The following is a 23,996-nucleotide window of genomic DNA, read 5'->3' on the forward strand; positions in this document are numbered from 1 at the left end:
ATTGACCAACTTCATCTTTGGACAATCTCATAATTTCGCAATTTCATCGTCCAAGTACACGATTGATTCTCACAAAACCTCTAGTTCCTTAGAGCTTAACGCCACGCTCATCTTTTCACTTTTATCGCATATTGTCTCACCACTTGCGATACTTGTAATTACTTTTCACTACTTTTCAATTTTGGAGTTGGTCAATGTGATTTCCGAATGGCTCGATTGACTATGCGAGTCTTGAATAAAGATGACAATTAAACTATTCAGATTAGTCATGTTGCTTCGTCAAACGATTTGAATTCAAGCAATTCGAAACCATTTTGTCAATGTGAACCTATTATTTTACCAATGTGAACCTGTAATTTTGCTTGAAATATCCTTCCAAGTTTTTATGATGTTTCAGAATGATTGCCACGTTAGAACGAAGTAGCTTCAATAAATAATTGATATGCAGCGACATAAAGAAAGTAGTGGCAAAGTAAAAATTTTAATGTAAATCTTTCGATGGATTCAAAGGCGTAATAAAAAAAAGGTAATAAAAAGATTTCGAAGCAGAACTAGATTATTTGAAATTCTCCGACGAAAATGCTACGATAGAAGGTCCTTTAGTGCGGAAATTACGTTACAGAATTTTTTCGAATGGAAAGAACACAATGTAGTTATTGATTTTGAAGAACGTTCCATAAAATATTGAGTTACTTAAGCTGCTTATATTTTGATTTTTGTAAATAAGCAAACGCGTATTGTTTATCATTTTATTGTTAACTTATTTATTCCATCTTTTCTATTATTCGTTATTTAATATTAAAAATTACACTTATTTTCTTAAAGTTGATTCATATAATTATCATGCTTTCCTTTATGAATTAATTGAATGTTAACGCGTCGCGTAATTTATAAGTATTAAGAAAAATCGTTTATTCGAGTACATTATTCACCTGGTGTAATGTCACTCAATTAAGAAGCACGAAAGAATATATTCTTGTTCGATTTATCACGAAAAATAAAATCTTGCACGTGTGTACAAGCTGTTGGTTTCATCCAAAAACTACGACGCATGGGATAGAGAAACAGATATATATGCAAATGCACGTAATATATAAGAGAAAAACGTATGTACGAGTCCATAAATCGAAGTACGAACTGAAAAGGGAAATTTAAATTTTATCGAAAATTCTACTTCTAATCGACGTCTGCGTAAGATACGAGGACTAGCTGTTGGCGAGATACGGAAGCAATTTGTAGGTTCGAAGGGGAATATCGAGAAACTGGTGGAATACGCGAAGCTGTCGCCAAATTTTAACGTCTAATAACTTCCAATGGCTGTCTGATATCCGCACGGTAACATTTCCAACGAAATAACGAGAGCGATTCGCAAAAGAAAATATCGACTCGCAACATTCGCTCTGGGCACGTGCTGCGTGAGCGCGTCTGCGTAATCCGTTTTTAACGGGCGAAAAAGTCAGTGTTATTGCTAAAGCGAACGTACTAGGAAAAAAGTAGCGAAGCGTAGAACTTTAAAAATAAAACAACATTTTTCCACGTTATATTCCTTCTGATATTTACGAAGCCTTCGTGTGCCAAAAGAATCTGACATTCTAATGTGACAATAAACAGGAAATCTTTTAAGCAAAAAGAAAAGAAAAATACATATATCTCGAGTTCTCATTGGGATTAGGGGCGTGTAACGAATCTTCATTTGGATTAACCATTGTTGTTATACGATATGGATGATATTTACTGGTACCGATATGATTACAGTACCGATATGGTACAGAGTTTGACAAGTAACCGTGGCAATTAGATACTCGAGATGCCAATGACAATGATCTTAGGTTCAATAACGAATCCACGGTCAAAGGGATAACAAATACGTCTCCTTCCAAAGTCTAAGTCGTACTGAGCTTACTTGTCCACAATTCAAGTGTAACTCAACTTACTTGTCTACGATATAAGTAGAACTCAACTTACTTGTCTACAGTATAAGTAAAACTCCCTCAGTCCAAATGGAACTGCACTTATATACTCGTCTCTGTACCCCTCGGGTCAACTATATTTTTAAGGAGATCTATACAATTACTCCATAGCTTTTTTAGGTAAAAACGTCCATGCCATGACCGTGGCTACGTTTAGCGACCAGTTGTGTCACTTCGAGCCCAAGCCTACTGTCATAAATCTCGGGTAAACATAGTCGGATTAAATCATAAACAACTACTTCTGAGTTTTATTATTTAAGTGCAGCTATAATAAAAAGTCTAGACTAAAGTATTGGGGGTCCTCCCAAAAATTCCAAAAGAAAGGCCCCGATGTCCTTTTATCTCCAACATGTATATAGGAGAAATAAAATAGTATAGTAATTTTTTAATTGCACACTAAATTAGTATTAAATTCCATACGATATTTTCAAAGATCTTGTATCTTTGAATCTATCAGATAATTTTCGAGAAAGGTCCTGTAACTTCCATATACATTTTCCGATCCATTTCAAATTTTTCCAATACAATACTCGCGTCTCGTTACAGCGCCAGCGAAATTTCCAAATATCTCGCATGACACGCATCGCACATTCGTGAAAACATTCCGTGATAAACGTTGGAACGCTTTCTCAAGCCATTGGGTATATCGCACCGAATAATTTCGAAATTTCACTGGCGCTGTAACGAGACAAAACTATGCTGATTATTATTATTATACGTGCAAAATGTGGAACAGATTTGAAAATGTATCACACAAGTATCGGAAAAAAGATCATCGAATTATTGGAAAAACCAATTTTGTTCGCTACGTCGATAAGCCACGGTAAATAGCGAGATCGTTTTTGAGACTAATAGTGCGTTTAAAACTATTGTTCATACCGTGTGCTAATTTTTCACTAATACTAAATAAACTACGTTCGCAAGTAAATGTCCAGAATAACGTAATTTCCATCTGCATCGTCGGTTTCGTTTCAAATTTCACTGTTATAATTCTCGCAGCGATTCCTGTCTCGTTACAGCGTTAACAAACTTTCGAAAAGTGTCGCGTAATGCGCATTTGGAAAAAATTTTCCGTTGCGAACGTTGGAATAGCAGCGCGAGCCACCGCGCAAACAGCGGGAAACAATTTTTCCTTGGAAAACTTGGAAGCTCGTGTCATCGTTTAGAACACGTACCTGCGTTGTGTTTTATCGATGTTCGGTACTTTGAAGTCTAAGTATAAAGTGCTTGCACGGTGCAACTAATCCGTGACAAATCAAGCAAAGTAGAGGCTGCATTTCATCGAATCAAGGAACGTTTGACGTGTACACCGTGACATACAGAAACTTGTACATCTCTGAAAGCCAACGCTTTGATGTTTAACGATGAATGCTCAATTCTCAGAAACGATGCTGTCGTTGAAATTAAGCTAGTCGTTTCTGCCGGTGTACGCGGAATTTCCTTTCTATGGGCTCTCGCGTACAAACGTGTTTATGTTCATTTACACCGCCTTTCTAAACGAGGGGTCTAATCAGTTTGTAGAGCCGATTTATCGGTTTCTGTGCGTACAGCTGCGTTACCGTTCGTCGAACGAATCATGCAAACCAGACAATTGCCCGATTTTAAGACGCGACGCGATAAACGCGAACAACTGGTTCAGTGGGACGACGATAATATCGATCAGAACGTTCTACGTAAAATTAGTTAGAAACGATCCGCCTGTTACGATCGAACTTGGGCTATTGGCATCGATTGTGGTAGTTACACTTGGCTAGCAAGTGTAATTAGAAGAATACGAATCCTTGGCAAATTAACGAATAGTTTCTTTCGAAATTTACTCTTAACCGAAGCATTTATCTTTTATACGATATCATACACAGCAACTGGAGAACCCGGAGAAGCGTTACCACTGCGAGAATTACGCTCAGCTAATAAACGCAAACGAACGAGAGACAAATATTCTGATAAGTTCGGCAAGCAAATGTTATCTCGTTTCTAGAAATAATTGTTAATAAGGAATATGCTAACAAGGAATTTGCTAATAACCGTAAGGTTGTATTAAGCGTACGGTTTATGCTAAATATAAATTGCACGAATGCGACGACAGTTCGTAACAAATTGAGTTCGATAACGACAATGTTAATTGTTTATCGTTTGTGCAACGCTATGAGGCGATTCTTCTCGAAAAATTGCAAGTGCCGAAACGACGGTAATTAACGCCATATTATTATAAAATAAATTCTAGGTAGTTTTAACGCGAAAGATTTATACTGTTTGAATAAATTCTCGTTCGTAAGTATTTGCCCGAATGCTGGTCTCGTGCGAAACGCGATAATTAAAATTGCGGATTTTTAGCATACGCATTACACGCAAGAAGATATAAAATTGCACAAATATTTGAGATATAATTGTAGATGAAACTTTCAGCCTGAGATCCAATCGAACCGGTAGCTGTCTAAAACCGATCTCTACTTTCAAATCAACTTTAAATTTCAGCCTGTTTTTATGAGAAAATTCTCAAACTAATATGATGCTCCTCGGACAGCTCTTCTCTGCCTTCTCTTTCGCTCTCCACTCGTCTCCCCCTAGAGAACAGCGTAATAGGACTACGTGTGCTCGTAGTCGGAGACAAAATTGGCGTTCAGGTGATATTCTACGGGAGCTTATTTTTCTAGATGACTCGTAACCCTGGCAAGTGTCAGTCTTTAATCTCTTCACGTACAATTTTGCTCCGCCTAACCGGTCAAAGACGCGCAATTTCTTCCTCGATCTACGTTCGCGATCTAAAGACGCTCGATTATACGCACACAGAGACGCACGAAGATACTCGAAGACTCTTAGAAACTTTTCACTTTTCCTATATTACACGAAATATTTAGAAACTTCATTAACAGCACGACGAGCCACGATTATACGTGATTGTGAAATTTCTAAAATTTATAATTTCTCTGCAAAACCGTATCCAGAAGTTACATAAAATATTCGTCGCGCAAAGACGATGAAAATATTTGAGCAGTCAATTATTCGCTGTGTTAAGCCACGATATTTAGCGAAACGATCTTTATCACCAGTTGTAATGTTTAAGACTACTTCTATTCATGCTGTATACTAATTTTTCGCTAAATGTATATTTGCCATAAATGTTACAATTACAAGACATCATAACTGTTACAAGAGAAGTTTCTAAAGTTGCGATATGAAGGTTGATGTTTTTAATTAAAAAATTTTTGATCGCGAATAACCGTTAAAACGGATTAAAGTTTTTTTGATTGCTGGTAATCGTTATCGACGAGAGAAATTTCAGTTTGGTTACCAATAACCAACATAAATGACCGGATTTTTTAAATATTTTTTTTTTTTCTTTTTTCTGTTACGAGTAACTGTTATCCGTGGCGAGAAAATTTTATTTTGGTTATCGATGACCATTATCGATGGCAAAAATTTGCTCTACATTGTCAATTATCACTGGCTATATTATCAATCGTTATTAACGTCACTGATAATTATTGGGTTGGAAACTAGGTGATTGCGAATTTTGTCAATATCATCTAATGACAAAACCCGCAATCACCTAGTTAACAAGCCAATAGTACGTGTGTTCGCAGTTATTCATAAAACTTGTGTGTTTTATCGAGCAAACAAAAAGATATGAAAATATATGAAACGAATAGGATGAAAGATAATAAAACATATCAGTTTTATAATTAAGCTTCTTTACGTTGCCAGTGAAAACCGATTATCAGCAATGTCAATAAATATCGACGATAGTCGAATGTGACTAGAAAATATTTTTTTCATCGATATTGCTTGGCGATAATCGAAAATCAATTTCGCCATCGATAATGGTTATCGGTAACTAAAGCAAAATTCGGTTTTCCTTGATAATGGTCACTGTTCGATAACCGAACAAAAATTCAGGTCTCTTCCATTGATTACTGTTTCAAATTAAATTCCCATGATCTAAAATTATTATCGAGCGACCGAGGAACAAATCGAATCGTTCGTAATGATTATTCGTAATCAGAATTATTAACGATTAAAATTCTTGAATCGTATCGCTTTTGGAGAAATTGAAAACTGGCTTTCGTTTAAATAAAAACTAGTTTCTACCCAATGATTTTCCTGCCAAAAAATATTTAACGTAGTTGTTATTTTGGAGCTTCGCTTGTAACTTCCACGTAGATTCCCAGATTGATTTCTAATTTTCCTATTGTAATATAACAATTAATACGATATAATATAATAATCTTAATATTAGATTATAAATATTAACATTGTAGGATTTTTTTATTTATTTATTTTATTTGGGTATGGTCGTTGTCACAAGATCACCGGCGATCTATCGGTTTCGTGATTTCTTGAGTCTCCGACGTGACACAGGCAACCTCTTGTATGGCTCCGGTATACACACGTTCCACAGAGGTGGATGACCCATGGTCAAGTAGACTTTCTTAGTTAATCAAGGTTTTCCCCGATATTACAATATTACAGCAACGATAGTTCCAATGCGGTGCATTTGATACACGTCCGGCAGTGAAAAATGACGAGGATACAACAACAACAACGTTCGAAAAACTTTGAACCGCAAGGCGGGTAATGCTTCGAGAATTCCTCTTTAAACGAAGAACTTCGATGCAGTTGAACGTTCTCAAGTTAAAATTACGCCAACTATGTTCGAGTAGTGCGCTTTCCAGCTTTATGCTGTTTTTACGTTCTGAAGAGAAAAATGATTTAAGTATTTCGGGTGGAAATTCTGCGAGTAGAACGAGAGTTTTAGTTCTTGCTTTTCCAGCAGTTGTCGTTTTAATAATTTTAACCTTCTTAATACAACCTGCATGCGATAGTTTCATAGTTGAAACATTTATTCCCTGGCACAGCACTTAAAAATGATATATATACGGTTTTCATTATCAGATTCGAATACGCGCGTATTGAATTTAGTTAAAATTTTAATTGAATATAAAATACATTATCGCTTGTTTCATTGGATAATGTAACGAATTTCTCGTAATAATATAGGAATTTCATCAAAACGAGTAAATCAACACGTTGATTGACGAAGTTTGAACTACCTGTTGAAAAGTTTAACAATAATGTATTATATATGTATCTGTTCATCAACCATCACGAATCAGCCAAATAATAATTAGAAATAAATTTCATTGATATTTCGTTCCGTTAATAATTAATATGATATTGCCTATAAAAGCGAACATACTTCTTTATTAATACGTGCTTGTAAATTAATTTCGATGATATTTTGTTTCGTTGATAACGAAGAAGAAAACATAGCTGATTATTAATACAAATTAGACAATGAGACAAAACTTCCGACAACGTACGTTGGAAATAAGATTTCACTGACATTTTGTCTTCTTAATAATTAATAAAATATTGATCGTAAAAGAAAATTGCCGATAGTCATAAAGCATTTTAGCAGGCAACGCTGTATAAATATGAAGTACGGTAAAATGGAAGATGACGTCCGGCATTATCTGCATGTTCATTTTACGCAGCTGCGAAGTTAAATTGAAATTCACGTATTTACAGAAAGTAATATCCTCCTCTAAGTGATGGTGCTAAAATGGTCAACAGAAATGGGCTACGTCAGTCAGAGCTTTCAATTACAGGGACGAAGTTGATGAGGACTCTGCAGAAGTTATATATGGAAAGATACAATTAATTGTTACTAATCTTATTATTTTTTAAATTCTAATTCTCAATTCCCCGCATACTTATTTTGTTTTCTATCAATTTTATAACAATGGTCAATTACAATTCTACTTTGTTTTTTAATAATTTGTTATATATTATTATTGTTTTTACAGTTGACGTTTGAAAACGATGAACGTTTTTGATATTAATTAATGAAGCTTCGCATTATGCAGCTGTATCGATTATATTAAATATATATGTTTTGAATAAATAGAATTAAAAAGTGAGAAGAAATTAAGAAATAAGAAATTAATCAATCTTAGGAAAAAAGATCAATGTCTCTGTTAAATTATATACGTTGTTTATATTAAATAATATTACTCCTGTATTGTTGATAGAATTTGTTTACTACATATATATATATATATATATATATATATATATAAATTATATATAATAACAATTGTACAGTGTATAAGTATAGCAAATGAAGATACAGTGTAGCCTGAAAAGTAGTATTAGACAGTAACTAGTCAGACGCGAGTGTTTCAATGATCGTTCGATGTTTCTTATTACTAAGGTGGATAGTTTCATAAATTTTTCCAAAGTAAATTAATATTTCTTTGTTATTTAGTAAAAAAATGGATCAGTGTTCCATCAATGATTAAGGAAAAGAATTAAATATTAATAAATTATGATATATATTAAATTAATTAAGAATTAATTATTGTACTTTAATTACAATATGTAAAATAACGAGTACAAAGATTCAAGGTGTCAAGATTAATAAAACGGTGACGTGTGATCAAAATAACTTTCGATGCTTCGACGTACTTGAATTGAAAGTTGAAAGTTCTTAATTTCATTCTCTGGAATTTATAATTCTTAAAACGAATTTCTGTCAAGAAATTTATATTACCGTTTATATACGTCTAGAATTATATTTTGATCAATTTGTTCTGACTGAACTTGGTGAATTATTTCCAACTCTTTGCAGCCACGTGCACAATCATAAATCGCGAATTTCGGTCACAACGGTTGAAGTTCTCGATTCAACTACGAACATCATCAATTTCTCGCGTCGTAAAACTTTCATGATTTTCAAAAGTTCCAGAAATATTAAATATTTTTGCGCATTAAACGACAGGCTGCAAGCAGCCCCGGTTTTTATACCGACGAAAATTACGATCGATTTCCGATTACTGTACGTTGTAAATTATTGTATCAGAGTAAGACGAATAATTAATTGCGCTAAATCGGACGAGTAATTTGTCTTCCTGTGCCTCGATATCTGGAAATTGATAACGTCAGAAAATTGATAAAAAAATTACCGTCGTCTGTTAGTCAGATTGTCAATGAAAATTATTATTAGCAGATATTAACCCTTATCTAGGAAATTTAATTTGCTCCTACAACAAATTAACGCCACGCTAAAAGATCACTGTAATAATACTAAACACAAACATTTGGATCTGAAAATTTCGCATTTAAAAGCAGGAAAGAACGAGACTTCCACGTGAACTGTCTTTAGACACGTCGTTCGCAGATAATAGAGCGATAGAGTCATCCTCGGCAAAGGAATATAAAAAATTGGATGACAGCAGAAGGAGCAAGTTACGTTGAGCGGAAAGAAAAGGCCTCGAAACTGTACGCGATTTAGATGATGCGATGAACACGGAGGCGATAGATATTGACAAGCAGGTAACAGAAAGATACGCGGAATCTGTGAAAACAGAAAGAAAGAGACGTGGTAACGTATAACGAAATAATGTAAAATAACGAGAATGAATAAAAAGATGGAAAAAATGTCAGAAGAAGGAGTTCACAGCGAATATTCGAAATAAGGGAAATAAAGAAACGAAGAAATAAAAGATAAAGAAATGAAACGAGCAGGCAAGGAAAGAGATAAAAGAGCAATAAATATACGTAATAAGTAAAAAAAAAAAAAAGAAAAATAAAAAAAGCGATAGCACGTGCTGCGTGAAGGGAATCGTTAAGTAAAAATCCTTAAACAAAGGTGGGGAAAAATGAAGGCAAATAAAAGTTAGAAAATTGCGCGTTAAAGGGACCGATCAAAGATTCGGACGAAGCGTAGTATCGCAAAATTCAGCCGGAAGGAAGACGCGATTTGAGCCAGGCCTCCGCTTCAATCAATCGACTACACTCGAATGCGATTTCTTGACAGATATCGAGTGATATCCAATAAAGCAAAGACCTGGTGAGTGCAGCTTTAGATAATCTATCGATCGCCTCGCAACCACTGTTCAACCCTTACAGGTACAAAGTTAAAGCGTACAGGGAGTTACAATGTCGGACCGCTTCTTTCTTCTTCTTTCTTTCTTTCTTTCTTTCTTTTTTTTTTTTTTTTTTTTTTTTTTTTTTTTTTTGTTTGTTTGTTGTTTTACTTATACGAGCATGTATAGCGTAGAGGTTGCTATCGTTACACACCATGTGTTGCATCCCACACCAAGCATGCAACCCCTTCTACGTCACACCGTCGATGCATTTTTGACGTCACGTGTTGTTTGCAGTATCGAGAACAGCGTGATTTGAACGATCGTCGCGATGTTGCACGAACGAGAACTGTCGACTATTTTACTTCCACATCGTCGTTTATCAACTTCCCCAATGAAAAACAACACGACCCATTTAGGACTCGAGCAAGTTTCTTCGTAATAAGTACTCGATATTAAACGCCAAGTACAACGTAGCGACGTTATCGACTTTCGTAATAAAAATTATCTCTATTTCTTGTTTCAAAGGAAACTCGAAAAGACGAAAAAGAAGTTGTCTCAGCGTAGTTTTAATATTTAGATAGATATGAGAAAGACAAAAATAGCGGAGATAGTTCAACGTGCAAGTTTGATGTACGGAGCCCGGGCCGAGTGATACGAAGAAGCAAGCACCGCGTGATTCTTCGTGGAAATATAAATGAAATATATATAGCATAAAAATTTTTGCATTCTCGACGTGGTTGTCGAGAAAATTGAGTTTGAAAATTTATCAAGCATACCGGACCGTGGGTAATTCCGGACTGGACGGGACTGAATAATCGACATGGAGATCATTTTACGTGTGGAAACAAATCGAAAATGTGGAGTAACATGTTGCCGTTTAAGGCTTCATTTTCGAGATAATAAATGTTAACGAATAAATGAGAAATTTTCAAATTTATTTTTCTGGGAAACAAAGCGTTCTACGAAGAAATGTTATTTTACGTTTTCGACTTATTTTCACACGTGAAACCACCTCCTGTCGATTATCTAGTCCTACTTATTCCGGAACATACCGTCGTTTAAGTATACTTGATAAATTTGCAAATTCGATTTTTTCGCGAACTAAGTCGAGTTAAAACTAGCAAAATGTTATTTTTAAAATAAAAATTAGATAATAGAAAGTAGATTGAAAATAACATTTTGTCAGTATATATATAATTATATATATAATTTATTAAATTTCATCTGTCTGCTACAAAATGAAATTCATTTACGCACGTGGAGTTCTCATTCACATTTGTCGGAGTTATCATTCAACCTCAATGCACAGATTAAACATAGATTATTATATAGATATATAGTACACTCTATACAGCATAAACATTGTATTAATTATCGGTTTATTATTATTATTATTATTACCTATTTATCGCAGCAAGGTTTAAAGGATAGTGCTGTCTGTGTTACGAAACACGCGCGTTCCATGTTAATTGGTGAAGTAACTTTACATGTGAGAACGACGAATGTAATTTCTCTTTAATAGACAGAACATTGTCGAAATTTTCGACAAATACAAACCCGTAACACGTAAGTAGGAAAGCGATAAAAGTCAACGATTCGTTTATCGCAATTTCCAATTTTAACAACGTCTCAAACGTTATTCCAGCGTATATTGCTCGAAATTGAATAGAAATTTGTGCAAGTTCTTAGTTAATAACGTTAGAGAAACGAATAGCGCGTTAATAATTTGCAACTCGTATTAGTTGGTGAAAGTTTGCGTATTACGTGTTCCGGTCGAAAAGTTTATCGACTTGATAAATTAACATAGCATTGCGACAGCGTAGCAAAGAATACGTGCTTAACATTCGATTAATATTACCATTCGCTTGAAATTAACTTCTTAATGAAAATTTAATATCGATAGGATAAAGAGGATATCACGCGGATTATCTCGAGATCAGAAATTAAATTACTTGGTAATTTGATGTTAAAATTTCTTATTATACACAATGTGTTTCAGTAATTGAATATACGCGAAATTAACTTACGATATTATTCATCGAATTATAATGAAACAATTAGCTAGCAATTCGTTTATTCTATTATTTTATTATGTGTATGTTGAACAGAATTTTATACGTTTTTCGTACCTACTACGTGGTAGACATAATTTATTATTATGGTTTATCATCGTTTATAATTTAATAATCATTTAACGTTGAAATTCGATATAATATTCCGGCGGAATTATTCTTTCACTATCATAATGAATTTAATAGCAGCAAATTTGATATATAAACGTAATAATGAATGCAACGAAAGTAAAGGTATTATATTCACTTTCGTTAAAGTAATCGGTTAATCATTAGAATACAATCTAACGATTATCAATATTAAAGATCGCTTGTTTACTTCTTATAGCTTCGCCGCCTTCCGCATATTTTATATCTTCGTTCAACGTTTTAATTTTAGTACACGAACAGCTTTCATAAATCGTCAGAGCTAATCTGTTACTATGTAATCAGGAATGATAATTAAAAACTGAGCAGGTTAATTAGCCTAGTTCCATAAAGGACCAAATTAAAAATCCAATCAACAACGTATTTGAGCCAAGCTTAAATTCGATGCATGTGTTAAATTAACATTTCAACTTATTAATAATTCAACGATACTCTCCGCTGCATTGATCCTTTTTTTTTTTTTTTTTTTTTTTTAATTTAGAACGGAATACAATAGCCTGCTATTTTATTTATTGCCGTTACACGCTGTCGCTATTATCAGTTGTTTCGGAAAACTAGAAATAACAGGGAATTACATTTCTATATATCCGTCGCTCGTTACATTACATTGACGTTTTATAGATATTTATAACGACGGTCTCTGACATTTACGTTGTCGATCGATGTAAGATAAATGAATTTCAGGAAGGAAGAGAATTGACATTTGATCATTTCAATTGCAATTACACGTAATCACAAACCATTTCGATAAAGGGAAATTTAATTTTACAAATACGAAATAAACCGAACAGATCGTCAACATATTTTTAACCCTTCAATAAATAGACACAGTAGAGGCCATTCGATTCTGAAATTGAAATCTGAATTTTCATTTCGGTTATCACGGTATAACGGAGAACTTTAGAATCTTTAACGTTCATGTACGTCCGAATATAAAAGGAAAAACTTAACGAGTAAACGCACGTTAGATTGATTTTTATGAAACAGAAATTACAATAAATGAAATTATCACTCAGAAACATTCACTCAGCGTTTCGTCTATCCTTGGTTCGTACGAATACCGAAAAATTCTATTTTATCATATCATTTATCTAGTAATCCTGATCAATTATTTTCTAATGTTATAGAAAACCAGCAGGTGTTGCAACGTTCATTAACGAGCATGTACATATGTTAGCCATGAGATGTAGATTATACCTTTTAGTAAACAATTTCATTTGCCGTGGAAATTGAAGTTAGGACGTTTTAACGCTTTTTATTCCCCTTTTTTGCTTCTTATGACGCTATAACCATAACGCACTGGCAATGGTGATAATGTTTTTAAACTTTCTTTCTTTTGTTCATATTATGTTGCACATAAATATACGTGAAATAAGGTAATAATAATAATAGTAATAATAGTAATAATAATAATAATAATAATAATAATAATAATAATAATAATAATAGTCGCTTATAAGTTTCCACTCACAGGGATGTTGTTACATTAGGCTGTTGCAATTTGTTTGAAACGACAAGTATATTCGTCAAACACAAAGTGACTGCTACAATACAGAATTAAGTTGTAATAAAACGACCGTTTCATTTTTTAATGTTATTACCAACAGGGCTCGTCGTGAGGTAAAATATTGCCACTTCTTTGTGACGACTATACTCGTCGAAGACGGCTATCTGGTTAAGTCTATCCGTTTAATGTACTTATCATTTTCCACAGCTGCCTGCTGTCTTCCTATGAAATGTTCTACTTTCCTCTTATAAAATTTCTACGGAGACGAGTTCCATTGTCGCAAATTTCGCTCCTCGATCAATCGAATTATTTATGGGATGCTCCGACAACCATAATAGGTAGAGCAACGCGATGAAAATAATATAATACGTTGATATAACGTATAAATTAATTATATCACGTATCATGGAATGATATATCATCGATAATGTCATTACCAAAGCGTCGATCTGAATAGTTTCGTTTAAGTTTGATAGCTAATCGCTAGCAAACTGCGTCGTAATAAATTGTCCTGGCTGATAGGAAGCAATTGTACAAATTGAACGCGCGAATAGTCCGAGGAATTGTCTGAAGAAAGCATTATCTCTTGGAAATTTCATTAGAAGGTAAACACTGCGTGGGTGGAACCCTATCTGTAAATTTGCAGTTATTTCTTATTGGGTGATCTCCTCGTTAATTTTACAGGGGGTACTAACAAGCAGACTGACGAACGAGGGTAACATTCCCTTTTGAACGCTTCTGCGAATTCTCCGTTGCCTTTGCCAGCTTTCTGTCCGATTATACAAAATCTATCAAACGAGAATTTATCAATAAACCGCAGATTGTCGTACAAATTAATATAATTGTATATATTAATATAATTGTAAATATTATTGGCGGAACGGAGCTTAAATAAAGTACTTTGCCTCTGATAATTCACATATTTTCGCCGTGCTACGCACAAATTTTCTAACAAACGTATAAATATTAGCGGCATACTTGAAAACCACAAATACGATAAGTTCGTGTTTGTTCATTCGATGACCTTCGTGTCGCTTGTTGACTACAAAGAAATATTTTGATAAATAAGACATAATCGATAAATAATAATTATAAAAATAAACGAATAAGTAAATCTAGAATATTTTGCAAAGGAACAGTAATACTGGAGCAACTCTTCTGTTGGTCCAACTTAATAAACTTGATTGCAGAAGATAAAATTCTCGATCGTTGATCAAAGCAAAGTCGAAGATGCAAAGACACCTCTCTACACGCTGGAAGCATAAAACTTCACAAGATAAAATAAAAGATCGAAATCGTAAATTTGAAGGGATAAAGTCGCTGTTCCGATGTAAGCGAGATATCATTAACTTTCACTCTCACCTACGAATGGTCATAAATGTCTCAAAGCGTACAGAAGACACCAGGGAGAAACGATATAGCATCGATAAAACTTTTATTATTAAAAAAAAAATTACCACATTCGAAGTTTTTATTTGGGGACTTTGAAACGCTCCCTGCTAAAAACCTTTAACGCCCCCCCCCCCCTATATCTTCTTCTTTTTATACCTCGGAAGCAGTTTCACAAGTTTCCTGCCCTTTTCATTATTTTAGACCTAATAAGAAGATATTTTTAAGGTGAAAAAGGCAGTACGTTTATCATCGATGTCAGTCCGCTTAGATTCTATGGTAAATTCATACAGAATATCTTAATCAGTTAATTGTCTTTGACGAGTATACTCGTCGTGCGTAAAAAATAGTTAAAACTTGCTGTTTTCAATTGCGATAAATTTCGGCAATAAAGTTGAAAAATAAAAAAGTCGTTTCGTTACAACTTAACACTAGAACTACCGATAGTTAACACGAAGCTATTTCTACTAAAACCAGCGAAAATGACTGGTCTTTAAAAAATACGTAACAATGGAATATTTTTATATTTAGTGATTTATTACTTTCTTACAGAAGGAATTCCATGTTATGTAGTGCATTTTTGGGATTATTAATCCATCTGGGACCATCATCCCTGAACTAGGATTGATACACTTATAATAGGATTGATACACTTCCTGATAAATGTTATCATTATATCGAATGACACGCAGTAAAAATTTTAAGAACGCGTGGCAAGTTGTACAAAACGAGGCAACTGGTTAATTGGGATTCAGATTGTGGGAAACAGATTGTGGGACCCTTTTACCCTTTTACACCTTGACAAGTACCGGGTATTTTAACTGATATTGGTATAGGTAGCCTTGATACATTATTTTGAGTTTGAATACATAAAAAACAAAACAAGATTCATTATATTATTCTTTTAGTTATCGTTGCAAAAGTCATTACATCATTGCGGAAAAAAATATAACATGAAGTAGGAATTTTAAAATAAAATTGTAAAACCAATCAATTTCACTAGTTATTCTGGTTTAGTTTATTTGACAACTTAATTCCATACTACACAGTTGCACATACCCTGTGTTTGAATATACTCGTCATCGCTTTTTAGGAAAACGTTTTCCAAACAGGTGGCAACAGTCGACTGGCCAAGTAGATTATTAGCAACTTCGTCAAGAAAGTTTCTAATTTTATGAAGGAAACGTAAAATGTAGAAATTGGTAATTTTAAACACGAAAAAAATGTAAAGATTGTATAGCTTCAGTATAGGTTCAGTCGCTATCTCCCTTTCAGAACATTTTAGAAATCATCTACAAGATCATATTGACCATTAATTCTCAATCTTTTCGTCCCCTTCGTGTCTCTTATGTCAGATTGAAGGGAATGTCAACGATAATTTACCTTCTATCCTTGGTGAACAACTTTCAGATAGAAATGGCGGAACCTTCAAGATATATCGAATGATATTTATTAAGCCGTCCCATTAGGGTGAACGAGAACGGAATGTAGCATTAACTTGGTACATAAAATCCCACCCCACTTTGTCTCCAGCATATTGCTTGTACGGTTCTGCAACCATGTAACATTTGCCCCTAATGCGATACAAGTATGAGAAGAGCTTCGGTATGTTGCAGCCTAAGTATCGTGAATTACGAGCGCAATAAAAATGTTAATGCTACAACAAGGAAAACAACGTTCCGATTTGTTTAATTCTTTTAATTCGAATCACGAAAAAAGCACATGTTCATTCAAAATGATAGTAATCCGTGTTATGAAAGAAGCAAGGACGAGCATATAAATTGATTTGAATTTTTCAAAATATTTGTTCAGATGGCGAATCGAAGAGATGAAAGGCGAATCGAAAGTTGAAAGATTTCGGAATAAATTATTTTTTTAACGTTCTGTACGTGTGCGAATCTTCGAAAGATGTTCCAATTTCCGTTGCTCTAAACCCAGATAAAGAAAGCTTGAAAAATAAACCTCTACCTTGTTCATCGCAAAAACTCAAGTCGTTTGATCTGACCTTACGAAGAAATTATTCAATTGCGAAGGATGTTGCGATAGTATTGCCGTTCACTGTACATGACCATTCTATGGCAAATCGATCATTTTTTCGCGTCGATGTCAGGGATACTTTTTTTTCCAACTTGCCAACTCGAGAAAGCGAAAAAACTTTCGACAGATCTAACTCACGAAGATGGAAGAGATCGATTTACGTAAATGGAAAGATGCGTAGCTATCTTTGAATAAATAAAAAACTTACATATTATTTAAACGAAAAAGGTCGTTTCAACAAAGATCCATTTTGAGATCAAAACAAAGATCCAAAATTTCTCCCTATCGCGCTCTCTTTTCTCTCATCTTTACACACTCATTGTGTAATATCATGGTCATATAGCAGTTTCAACAATGTTTCGACCATGTAACGAGCTATCCTAATCACATCGAACTACCACGGAAAATGCAGTCGAACAAGCAGACTAACGCCAATGATTCATAGACTCGTGGCAAACGAAAATTAATCGCTGCGAGTCTTTTTCCTGTCGTTGCTATATACTATGTATGTATGTATGTATGTATGTATATATGTTCGTACATTTATATATGTAGCCTGCTCCGGACATACAGATAATAACAGATAATAACCGAAGAGAAATATCCAGGCTGTGTCACACGACAAAAGCCACTAGCATGATTTAGGATGCCACCAGTGTTAAAGGATATGCATCTATTATTTATAGTGATAAAAATTCTATTACTTTCTTCTCACAGTACTGTGTCTAACTAGACTGTGAATATTTATTGCGCGCTCATATTTCCACGAAAATAATTAAGAGAGACACTTGAACCGGAAGTTGCCGTTATTTGTTAAATATTATATTAGATCGTGGCAAAAGTTTCTTTCGTTCTATAAGGAAATCATAGACGCGCAACATTTTTCTGTTTTCTATTATTTTATCGAATTACGTACGATCCATTTTGTCCTATTAAGATGAAGATCGCATTGTTTGACTGAATTTTCGTGTTTGTATAAAGATGCGTTGTCGTAAAAGATATGTTCGTAAAACAAAGACGATTAGGGGACAACCTGCTGTTGTTACAAGCAACAGGTACTCTACTTTAGATATTTTATACGTTTACGTATACGACATCCGATACATTTTTACACGTTATGAGCACGTTGTATCCATTTCTGCATGATTTCAGATTTCTCTTGAACGTATAAAACGACCACGATATACATATTCCAACGAAAATAAATAAAAACGCGCTTCATTAACCAGGCACACGTCAACGCGTAAATTCAACAAATTGTGGAACTTTGAAATTGCACGCAGAGAATACGTGGATGCGTATGGCGCAATTTTTATTTTCTGCCACAATTCACCCTCGGAGAGTGAAATCTACCTCTGAAAATTTCCCGCTATTGCTGTAACATTGACGGATACTTTTATCGAACGATAGGCGCTGATCGAAAGATGTAACTCTCGTCCGAAAAGTTTCTTTCTATGTATACTTGTAGCTTGAAAGCTATAACGGAAAATCGGAAAGTAGGTCGATTCTCGGAGGTGAATTTCATCCCCTTAGAGCAACTTTGGACAGCGAAAGAATGTCCTGTACGCGTCTCGGAAGTTTCATAATCTTTCGAAACTTGTCTTGTAAGTAGAAAATTTGCTTATATCTGTTTTGAATATTTTATACGCTTCTGCATTATTTCGTACACTCTGTGTACTCGTTTTCGAATTTCTTATAAACGCAGAGAAAACGTACGCGACGACTGTTCTATGCATCTCGTTTTTTGAAAATGAACGACAATCGCAAGAACTTGTAACGTTGAAGAACGAGCCACTGACTGTCGTCGTTGATCTTTCAGATCATCCTCGCTTTTATTTAATTACAGCTAAGTGGAAAACATCGGTAGCGAACACAACGTCGTCGATATCCCGTACAATACGTCGTGTTACGATATTACGGTGAACATCATTTGTCAGCATCGGCTTCCCGTTGCCTTCGGCTTGCGATCTGATCTTTACAATTCTTGCGAATACGCCTTTCAACGACGCTTTAAATTCGTGGCCGTTTTCCAGGACAACGCACACCGCGCCCGATAGAAATATCGAAAGCGAAAGCTTTCTCTTGTTGGCGGATAAATGCCCGTGAAAGCTCCGGATCGATAAAGGACACGGTATGTTAAATTCTTTTTCTTCGAAACAGGTCTGATGCGGCTTTCGATTTCCCGGAGAAGCGATTCACGCGATAATCGTTTCCCTTTGCGACGATTTTGTGAAAAGCTTTTCCGCTACACACGACAGATCGTCACTCTTTCTATCGAATAATCCAAGCCGAATCCAAGTTCGACAAGACCAATTCTGCAAAATTCCTGTCTCTCGCTATTTCTCGTGTAGAAGATTTACTAAGTTGAAATTTCACAGATCGTAGCTGCTAAGCTACTCGTAAATTACTTGCAAATCCTTTCGTAACTTGTATCTCGTCCTTGCATCGTGTTTCTGCATATTCTTCCCAATAAATTCTAATTAAACCGCGGATCCATATTTTGGAGAATGTAAAAAGGTAGAATCTCGGTTGAAAATTGCCTTACCAACCAATTGCTGTAGAAAACGCTACTTTATATATTTTATATATTTTTTCGTGTTCCATTTCGAATTTCCTATGAATGGAATTCAGGAATCCTAGGAATGGAATAAATGGAGTATTAAAATCTTTCCGTTTAATTACAAGGTGGTCACAAAGCGGAAAGGTCAATGAAAATATTCTTGTCGCGCTTTTTCTCCTCTGCGATCTTCCGAGACGTTAAGAAAATCGAAATTGTAGGATTTTAAAAACGAACGTAAGACTTTGACGTTATTGAGAAAAATATTTTGACGTGAAACGATATCGCGATAAAGCCCGCTTAAGCTCGGTATTATCCTCGACGTAGAATAAACTTCTGCCTTTTTTTTAACTCGTCGAAGTTGCCTTAAGTTGTTTTAGCTGTCATCCTGCGCTATTTTCACTATCACTAAAAATTTCTCTCAGAAATTCCAACGAGAAGCAAAATTAAATAAATCGGCGTGCATAGTAATTGCGTTTTGTTATCACGACAAGAATCGCGTTAGTAGGAACGCAGTTTCAGCTTTTTTATTCGCCGCCAAAACGTTCATTTTTGATACTGTCAGTTTCGTTTGGATGGAAAAAGGGAAAAAAGAAAGGGAGATAATTCGGACGTCTTACTCGGCAACTTTGCCTTCTTAATTAGCAGCGAGTCAACGACTTGTACGAAATTCTCCACATTAGTCGGCGGCAGCTAATCGCGACAAATGGCGTGCAACGATGTGCAACTTGTCGTACAGCTGCGAAAAAAAGCTATTCAGCTCGTTCGAGCAGGTTCAATAATTTTAACGGCATAAGACATGTCCAACGTTTCGTGGAAAATTTTATCTGCGCTCTGTTTTTCTTTTATCGTTTTATTTCCGTGACTTGGAGATCACTTCCAGGCTGAGCAAAGGGAATATTTTAATACCAGATCAAAAAGGGAAACAGCCTATCAAATCGAACGATGGAAGGTTTTTTAAAATAGATGACAAATCTGCCAAGTTCTGGGTCCCGTTAAGAGCATAACTAACTTACAACTGCGTGAACTAGATCGCTGGTGTTCACGCGTAAATTCATTCGTACCTTCATCGAAGCGATAAAAAATATTTTTTAATAAAATTTCGGATCGATGGAATTACGAATTTCCATAAAAATATGCGAGCCAAATTAAAATTTGTTTCGTCCACTATCGATATTGCCACATCTACAATGTGTTTTCCGCTTCTCACGTTTCGCGTATATTTTTTTTTTTTTTTTTTTTTCATGCTACGCGAATTTCCATAAATATATAAACATCGGCAGTCTAATTGAAACCCTGAAACCCTCGAACCGATGTATTTCGTTCGAAAATCAATTAAAGCGATGTTTTTCGATAATTCGAGAAATTAGTTAACAACGAATTCGATTTGATATGTTTTCATTGGACGCGTTCGCTTTAATTGCCCTTTCATCGAACGCTTTGCCTCGGTCCCCTGTCTTAAACATTTCCTCGGAGGATGAACTTCTTAACAGACTTGATGAACGGTGTGGACTTAACGAAGGTAATTTTTTATACTCGCGGAATGATCTTTTTCAGAGAATCTTAACGATGGTCGAGCTGATAGAAGGAGCAATGCATGTTTTTTAAACGTCTTCGTTTAAATCATTACGAGATATTCGAATGAGTTGTAATCGACCATAAGCGTATCGTAATTGAATTATTAATTATTTATTAGAACAAACGATAATTAATATATATTTCTCGATGATACGTTTCTACGTGATATATCTCTTTTTCGTGAAAATTATCTCCTGAATTTTCCACCGTTTTGTACACCATGGTAAATATGTTCGTGAAATAGCTTTCACGATAAAAGTCTCTCGTACCTGCACGATAATAAAACTGTTTTTATTAAATCTCTTTCATTGTTTTCGAACAGAAAATCTATTCTCTGTTGTTTCTTATACGACGCGAAATACGTTCTACGACAGTGCGTTACCGTATAAAGGTTAAACTGTGTACCGTAAAAGGTCAGGCTACAATTGTTGAGAAAGTTGTTTTGAAAATAATGGAAAACGTCAAGATAAAATCAGCATTTCTATCGGTTTAATATCTTTGCATGGAATACAAATTTTATTAATTTTAAAACAATTGACGTTATTTTCAGCAAGTTATTCGGTAAAAAATTCAATCGATATTTCACAAACCGGTTGTTCAACGGATATTCCTTTCTCCGTGGTTGCACAGAATACACATTTTTTAATTTTTTTTTTTTTCTTATCGAACCTCTGAATTCGTATCACAGTTGCGTATAAATATGCACGACGTAAAATTGCGTTAGACGCTTAATTTGCAATTCTTTCGAAGAATAAAAACACGCGAGTAATCTCTGCAGTAAATTAATAAATTTACTTGAAGGGTACTTGCGCGAAGAAAACATTGTAAATTGCAAAATTGAATAATTTTGATGTTTTACCGGAGAACGTTCTACGTACCGATAAAAATACCGTATTATGAAATTTAACTGTGATTTCACTTACCGAATAAGCTACCACCAACACTGGAAGATTGTGTCGCAAGGTCGTTTCTGTGAAAAAAGAATATAAATTTCAATAAACATTGGTCGATCGTTTCTTAGCTTTCGTCTATGCCATCGATCTCGACGAATAGAATTTCCTTTGCAAGTAACAGCCGACACACACACACACGCGTCTCTACCCGTACGCTTCCCTCGTTCGTGAATCTGGAATATGTTAAGGCTGAACTACATCAAGTTTTCTCCTGCTGGCGAAAAAACTTGTTTCTTGGCACTCGAGGTGATTTCTACGAGAACTCTTAGCTTGGTACGTTAAGAGCTGTACAGGCTACGCCGCCAAACTATACGTCGCTTGATAACTCGAATCACTTTGATTCGCAAACAACTGCAACACGAGCCAGAGAAGCGTTAATGGATTGCCGATCCCCGAACCGAGTGCCAAAACGCACTCTACGCGCACTGTTTTTACTCTGCTCAAACCGAGGAGGAAAAAAAAAAAAAAAAGAAATAAAGGCACCTCATCCTCGTTGATCGATAGAATCGTTCTGTTTTGTGTCTGTTGGGGTAAACGAAGTAGCACAAGGTACGTTCCATCACGTTGCGAAACTCGTTCGCACATCGAAGGTAAATGAAGATACGTTTGAAGGAATGAATCCAATTAACTCCGCGAATTGGATGTGAATTCGAACAAAGCCAATAGGAAGCTGCGTCGATTCTCGAATTCTTCCAATAATTGGACAATAATGCCGGCCGCGGGTCAAAGATTGCCGCGCCGGGTTGAACGATAATCGATACTCGGCAATTTTATCAACGAACAATACGCAAACTGTTGTTTCGCGACGGACGCTATCGATAGAGCTGACGGTCGATGACGCCGCTCGAGAATCGTGCAAGGGACAGCAGTTATTTCTTTGCTATTATTCGGATTAAAGGTTTCCATGCACTTCACCACATTCGAATCGTTAAATTGCACCGCTGTTGACGTACTTGCGTCCTCTGCTCCCATTGCCATGCACTCGAGCGTCGCATCGAATTTTTGTTGTTCGCTGTTATTCAAAGTCACGTCAATCACAAAGACTTTCGGCTGCTATTTCGCGTTAATTCAATTCGAGGATCAAAAAGCGGATTAACCGCGTACCAATGGCGACATTGACGCGAACGAGGCGAGTTATTGTTCCCTCGAGTTTGCCAGCAACCTATATGTTTGTTTTATATTCGCTTCTCATTATCCTCGCTCTCCTGGGTAGCACAGAATTTCAGTTACGTTTCTCCTTGGTTTACGTCCATGGTCTACTCTTTCAACCAACGACCTTCGCGTCTCTCCTACTGAACATCTACGCTCGAAGCTTGAAACTTAAACTTCACCTTCGAACGTACCTCTAACTACTTGTACTATCGCTGCGCCTAAACTTTGACAACGTACAGACGTACAAGATGTGAAACTCAGTGTGAGAATATGCAAAAGACGTATCAACACGACGGACCACGAACAGGCCACGGAGGTCTATTACGAAACTTCAAGACACAAACGGAAGTTGTGTAATTAAAAGAAAATAGTTCGACGTATTACTACGAAGTAGCTCAATTTCCTTAACACTTTGACTGACACGCCGAAATCACATGTTTCACTCAGCACGCCACGGGAATATTTTTATTGTTCCAAGCATATAATGGCAAAATAATAATAAAATGACGATGTAAGACAACATTCTTCCCCAATGGACCATTTATCTTATTGGTGGTCAGGGGAGGCCACTGTGGCGCCTTGGTAACAATTGATAGCGACGCATTATAACAAGGCTTCGTTTATTTCAACAAACCAGTCGCATTCGTTATTTCGTCGCAAGCAAAACGTCCAGAATATATCGTTGAAACGTGTAGAAGATATTAGTAAACAGTATTTGCTCATTCTATATATAATAGTGTAGTATCGTGGACAAAAGGCCTAA

The 23,996-nt window shown here is 35.4% G+C and overlaps 1 protein-coding gene and 1 long non-coding RNA gene across 3 annotated transcripts in view; one reads left to right on the forward strand and one right to left on the reverse strand.

The window, feature by feature from the left end:
- The window catches only part of LOC126916886 (uncharacterized), a 93,103-nt gene that overhangs the window by 1,366 nt on the left and 67,741 nt on the right, over window positions 1-23,996 (reverse strand). The gene's annotated exons all lie outside the window — the stretch shown is intronic.
- The window catches only part of LOC126916895 (uncharacterized), a 90,660-nt gene that overhangs the window by 635 nt on the left and 66,029 nt on the right, over window positions 1-23,996 (forward strand). The window lies entirely within an intron of this gene.

Source organism: Bombus affinis, chromosome 5 (genome assembly GCF_024516045.1).
Source record: "Bombus affinis isolate iyBomAffi1 chromosome 5, iyBomAffi1.2, whole genome shotgun sequence".
Lineage (NCBI taxonomy): Eukaryota > Metazoa > Arthropoda > Insecta > Hymenoptera > Apidae > Bombus > Bombus affinis.